Below are 6321 nucleotides of genomic sequence, written 5' to 3' on the forward strand. Positions count from 1 at the left end.
AAAGCAATGAATTTTTGTGTTCCCAGAAGACTCTGTGTAAATGAAGCTTCTGCTGTTGTGAGTCTTTGGGTTTGGGGTATAGCTTGTGAAACAGAAGAATTTGCCATGATAGGAGTCTGGGCTGCTGGAGGGGTCTCTGTAGACAGAGCATTTGATACAGGGGTTATTTTGGCTATTGTGANAATAGGAGCAGAGGGCAGTCTTTGTGTTGTGTGGAGACTCAGTCACTGGAGCATGTAAAGCAGTGAATTTTTGTGTTCCCAGAAGACTCTGTGTAAATGAAGCTTCTGCTGTTGTGAGTCTTTGGGTTTGGGGTATAGCTTGTGAAACAGAAGAATTTGCCATGATAGGAGTCTGGGCTGCTGGAGGGGTCTCTGTAGACAGAGCATTTGATACAGGGGTTATTTTGGCTATTGTGAATGAATTATTTGCTGTGATTGGTTTCTGAAGACTTGATGGCGCTTTGGTACCTGGAACATCCACCGTGGTGGGTTTCTAAGGAGTTGGTGTGACCTTGGAAATTTGAGAACTTTCCGTGGAGGAAAAATGTCATTCAAATATTAGCTAAATAATGCTGTTAAAATTTAGAAACCAATTGCTTACTGGATGACTCTTCTCTCCCCAGACCCAAACACCTAAATATGACATTTAGGAAACCAAGTCTGTTGTGCATTTTCCAAGGAACTAAACTGCTACACTGATTTTACTTCAATATAAATTATACCTACCGGCAACTAAATGCACCAAGTAGTGCATTACTGAGAAGATTAAACTGCTTTTTTTGTGAAGAAGGAAAGCCAAAGCCAGAGTCAGCAGTGATCTCATTCTGTGACACACCCCAAATAAAGATATTTTCCCTCAGAAAGAGTCTTCCTTTGCTCATGCCAAGACCAAAGAACAGCAGGATGCAAACACTGGACAACAGAGATAATCACAGCAGAGATCACCCAGAGTTTCTGTTACCACAGCTTTCAGGATATGTTAGTGACCTTGGAAATTTATTTCAGTTCTTTTTTAAAGTAATAAAGTTAGTCAGAATGAAATTACTCCCTTTTTCTGTTTTTATGCTGTTTATCAACTTTACAAACATCAGTTTAGTTCCTTTTGGATTTTAGGTGAGCTAACAAATGCCTAAAGTGCAATTTCAGTTAAGATCTTATTCTGATAATCACAAGTGAGGGCCTGGTATGGTGACTTGCATTTGACTTTGGGTTGCTTGGACAACCTCCCTCTCATGGCAGTTCTGAGTGGTACTTGGGCCTGTTCCACCACATCCTAGAGTCCAAGGTCTCTAATCCCTCTGAACTTTGGTTTTCTCATCTATAAAGTAAGCATAAAAACAGAGCATTTTATAAAATTCCTGTGAGGAATGAGGGAGATAATGTAGGAAAGTTATTTCACACCATGTTTGTCCCTGAAGCAACACATTATATCACCCAACACTACCACTGCCTGCACCCTCAGCACACATGTTGCTCTAGGTTCTGGTATGTTGTGCCATTTATTTCAGCATCCTTGACCTATCTCATGGGACATTATAAGGGATAACTCAAGCAAAATGTGAACAGGTAATACAGCTCTTACCAGGCACTCAGAAAAGATCCAGTTTATTATTAGGGTAAGTGAAGTTTTTATATGGAATTTTAAGGCCATTACATATAAAATTTATCCTTTATTCTACCAAGTTCTCATTTTTTGATCCAGAGGACTTGGTAGTACTGTAGCTTAAATCTCCTAAAACTTACTTTTATAGGTATCTTATTATATGGTATTAGGTTTAATTCCATATTAAAGGAATTAAAGCATGTGCTGAATAATTTCAACCTTCTAAAATACAATGTGATTTGGGGCCAAGCATATGGTCAGTGTCCCCTATATACTTGAAAAAATTTTGCCATCTCTCCTTATAGGGTTTGATGCTCTTACTTGTGATTTTAAAACTTTTATTGTTGTTCGAATCTTCTATATTCTTACTAATTTTTGGTAGCTTATTCTATTTGGTATTGAGAGAGATATGTGGAATTCTCAAAATCTAATTGTGGATTTGTCTATTTTTCTTTCTGTCCTTTTTGCTACATGTGGGGGCCCGCCAGGCCATAATGGGACCAAGGACAGAGTTCTCCACTGTGAGAATGGTGGATGAACTTGGTTTCTGGTCCCTGGAGCCGGCGGGTACCTTGACACTTTCCTAACCTTCTAGTTCCCAGCCTTGAAAGACACAACAAGATCCTGGCGCAGGTGTCATGTTCCCAGATGGTTATGAGAACTTCTTGCCCTTTTGATAGCTTCAGGGAGTGCACGAACTTTGAAAAACAACATTGTTTCTAGTTCCCTGCAGTCTTGCTTTAGGCATTAACAGTTTGTATTTAAGACAGCTGTTGCTTGAATAAATTCGCCATTTTGCCAGCAGAGCTTATGGTCCTCTCCATTTTTTAAGTCCCTCGCCTCACCTCGTGACCACGCTTGCTGCAGCGGGCTGCGGCAGCTACATATAAGTTGAAGAGATTTTTCAAGAGCACATAGATTTTTAGGTCATGATATATTCCTGTTGAACTGACTTCTTTATGATGAGTAACTGTTTTATATTAAAGTATATTTGGATATAATAAAGTTGTATTAGAGCTTTGTTTGCATAATATATTTTCCATCCTTTACTTCCACTTATTTACTATTCTTATCTTATAAACAGAAAATATTTATTTTATTAACCTAGTTCAATAATATTATTCAAATAATACTTCATGTAATTACTGATATAATTGGGTTTGCATCAAACACATTACTATCATTCCTATTACTATCAGTTTTCTATTCCACCCATCAATTTTGTTTCTTTTTGTTTATGTTTTTCTCTCATTGCCTTTTAGATTGAATATTCATTATAATTCCTTTATTAGTTTGTAATATATACATTCTTTTTAATTTTCACAATGATCCTAAACACCGAGTATTAGTCTAGAAATCATTTATCTAAATTGACATTGTTATCACTTTTTAATACTGCTAGAATCTTGTAAAGTTTGAGTCAAAATTACCCCTTTCTTTCCTTTGGTTTATTGCTATCATACATTTGTATTCTATATATAATTTAAACCCTACAAAATGTTGTAGTTATTTTTTTTGTAAAGTCAGTATTCATTTACTCTTGCCACCATTCATTTCCTCTTGCATTTTCATGTTTTACTTGGATTATCTTCATTCCATTTGATGGATTTCCTTTAGTTTTTCAGTCTGCACAGGTCTCCACTACTGGTGACAACTTCTCTCAGTTTTTGTATAAGAACATCTTTAGTTTGCACTTAGTTTTATTTATTTTTAATTTTTTTAAAGATTTTATTTATTTATCTTTAGAAGGGAAGGGAAGGAGAAAGGGAGAGAAATACCAATGTATGGTTGCTTCTCATGCATCCCCTGCTGGGAACTGGCCTACAACCCAGGCATGTGCCCCGACTGGGAATCAAACCGCAATCCTCTGCTTTGCAGGCCCGTGCTCAATCCACTGAGCTACACCAGCCAGGGCAGTTTGCACTTAGTTTTAAAGGATATATTCATTGGTTATTAAATCCCAGGTGAGCAGTAATTTTCTGACAATATTTTATAGATTTTTTTCTTACTGTCTTTTGGCTACCATAATTTTTGCTGGGAAGTCAGTGACCAGTGCTATTGTTACTCCTTTAAACATGGCACTGTATAATTTTTTGTTTCAGTGCTTTTACTGTTTCTTTGAGTTTACAAACTTACTATGAGCTACCTGGGAATGGTTTTATTTTTATTCTGCTTAGAATCCTGAGAAGTTTTAGAATCTGTTGGCTGACGATGTATTTCATTAGTGTTGGAAAATTCCTATTATCTCTTTAAACATTTATTTTGTTCTTCTATTTCTCTTTTTTTTTTCTAACATGTATTAGAGCAGTTTAACATATTTCAAATATTCAAACTTATATCTATATTTTACATTTTTTCCTTTTTCTGTTACAGTTTGGGCTTTTTAGATTAACTTCCCCCAGTTTCTCATACTGTCTTCTTCTGTGTCCAAACTGTTTTTAAACCATTTTCATAGATACTAATTATCTATTTATCTCTTTCTTTAATATCTTATATATATTAATCACTTATTTTAAAGCTTTTGTCTACTAACTCAATTATCTGGATCTTCTTTTTATTATTTTCTCTTGATTTGGTTATATTTTCTTGCTTCTCTGTATGTCTAATAATTTTTTGTGCGCAATTCATTTTATGTAAAACATTCAGGAGATGTGCTCTTCCAAAGAGAGGGTCTTCTTTTCTGATAGGCATTGTGGGTTGAGGTCCTCACATCCTCAGCCTACAAAGGACTGAGGTAACATGTGTTACCATGTTAGTAAGACTCACTGTACATCTGCTCTTGCCTCTACTCCTTGGGAGTGGCCCTCTGGGCTTCTGATCAACAGCCTGGTGGAATTTTGTTTCCTCAGCACTGAGAGGTTGTGGAAGATACAGGTCTATCCTTCAAAGATCCCCTAGCCCAGCTCTCTACCCTACTTCCCCACATAGCTTCACAAGGGACACAATATCTCAAGGGAGAGAGACTGGCTGTTTGCTTCATACAGGTGTGTTTTTCTGATGGGATTTGTTGTCCAAATGCTGTAAGGTTCAGAGAGATTTAATGTTGTTCTTTAGAAGCTTTGGATCTAGCACCCCAGTCTCACATGCAGCCCCAGAAATTGGCAAATGGCCTTGGGAAAAACTGGATCTGAATTTAAGGAAATCTGAATTTAATTGTAACACTCATCAAAAGCTTTGCTAGTTTCCTGGCAGTGGTCTTTTATTTGTGTCAAGATGGATCTTCAACCAGGGAATCTCAAAATGATCTGCCTTCACTCCCCACACCCAGGTATTTTAGTTTACTCAGTCCAGGTTGTTTCCATAGCTGTATCTTATGTTTTTTAATATGATTTTTACAGGTTATTTTATAGTCCTTTTTTAGTTTTATTTTTTAATATACCCAAGTTTCGTAGTTCTGGGAGCACTGACCTGCTGTAACCTACTTAGCCACTACTATAGAATTGTACGCTCTAAATGACAGATGATTTAGTGAAATGGGAAATAAATATGAAGTGGATCAAATGGCCAAGTTTTTAAAAATTATATCAAACAACATTCATAATTAAATAAATTCAAATAAAATAAAATTTTCACCATGAATATTGTCACATCTCCATATCATAATAACCATTATCATTAACTATTCTGAGAATCAACACAATGCTGCAATATTGTGATAGAGTAAATTGGTAGTTCTTTGGAAACAATATTAGCAAAATTTATCAAAAGTTTGAATTTAGCCCTGGCTGGTGTAGCTCAGTGGATTGAGCACGGGCCTGTGAAGCAAAGGGTTGCTGGTTCGATTCCCAGTCAGGGAACATGCCTGGGTTGCAGGCCAGGTCCCCAGTAGGGGACATATGAGAGGCAACCACACATTGATGTTTCTCTCCCACTCTTTCTCCTTCTCTTCCCCTCTCTCTAAAAATAAATAAAAAATATTTTTTAAAAACTTTGAAATTTATATACCTTTGTTATGGAAAATATACTATAAGAAATTCATTGTATAGGGTGTGGGGTGATAAAAAAAGAAATGTATAAAATGTACTTACACACATGTACAATGAGCAAATGAACATACAATAATATTTATTGCAATATCTTTTGTAATAATAATTTTTCTAATAACACTAAAACCAAAACCTAAATTTTCTTCAACAAGACACTGGTTAAATAAATGCTATATTCATACAATTGACATGATTTAAAAGATATTTATGTATGTATATTTATTTTCTAGAATAAAACACAAAAATTAATAAACAATGGTTACTTCTGAGGGAAAGACAGGGATAGAGAAGACATTTTTATTTCTTATTTTATGTGCATCTTCATAGTTTTAATATTATTTCACTGTGTTTAGGTATATCACTTATGATAAAAACTATTTTTAACAAAAATGATATTTAAAATTCATGCTGGTAGAATTTAAAGTATAATTATAAAAGCAGCATTTGCTTGACTTATATTGGCATTCAAATATGAAAATAAGCCAGGTGTTGAAGGACAAATACCATATGATCTCACCTTTAACAGGAAGCTAAACAACAAAACAAACAAGCAAGCAAAATATAACCAAAGACACTGAAATAGAGAACAAGCTGACAGTGACCAGAGGGGAGAGGGGAGGGAATTTCAGGGGAAATAGGGGAGGGATTTAGAGGAATATATATAAAGGATACATGGACAACAACTGAGAAGGGTGGAAATGGGAGGGAGGGGGGCACCGTACTCACGTCG

The 6321-nt window shown here is 35.7% G+C and overlaps 1 long non-coding RNA gene across 1 annotated transcript; it reads right to left on the bottom strand.

Moving 5' to 3' along the window:
• Positions 1 to 313: 313 nt before the first annotated feature.
• On the bottom strand, positions 314 to 528 carry LOC118982572 (uncharacterized). Its single transcript, XR_005065568.1, has 2 exons — positions 471 to 528; positions 314 to 374 (listed from the first exon to the last, which is right to left on the bottom strand). It is a non-coding gene; the product is annotated as an uncharacterized LOC118982572 (long non-coding RNA).
• Positions 529 to 6321: the final 5793 nt, after the last annotated feature.

Source organism: Sturnira hondurensis, unplaced genomic scaffold, assembly GCF_014824575.4.
Source record: "Sturnira hondurensis isolate 20B ecotype Veracruz unplaced genomic scaffold, ASM1482457v3 Scaffold0025400, whole genome shotgun sequence".
Taxonomy (NCBI): Eukaryota; Metazoa; Chordata; class Mammalia; order Chiroptera; family Phyllostomidae; genus Sturnira; species Sturnira hondurensis.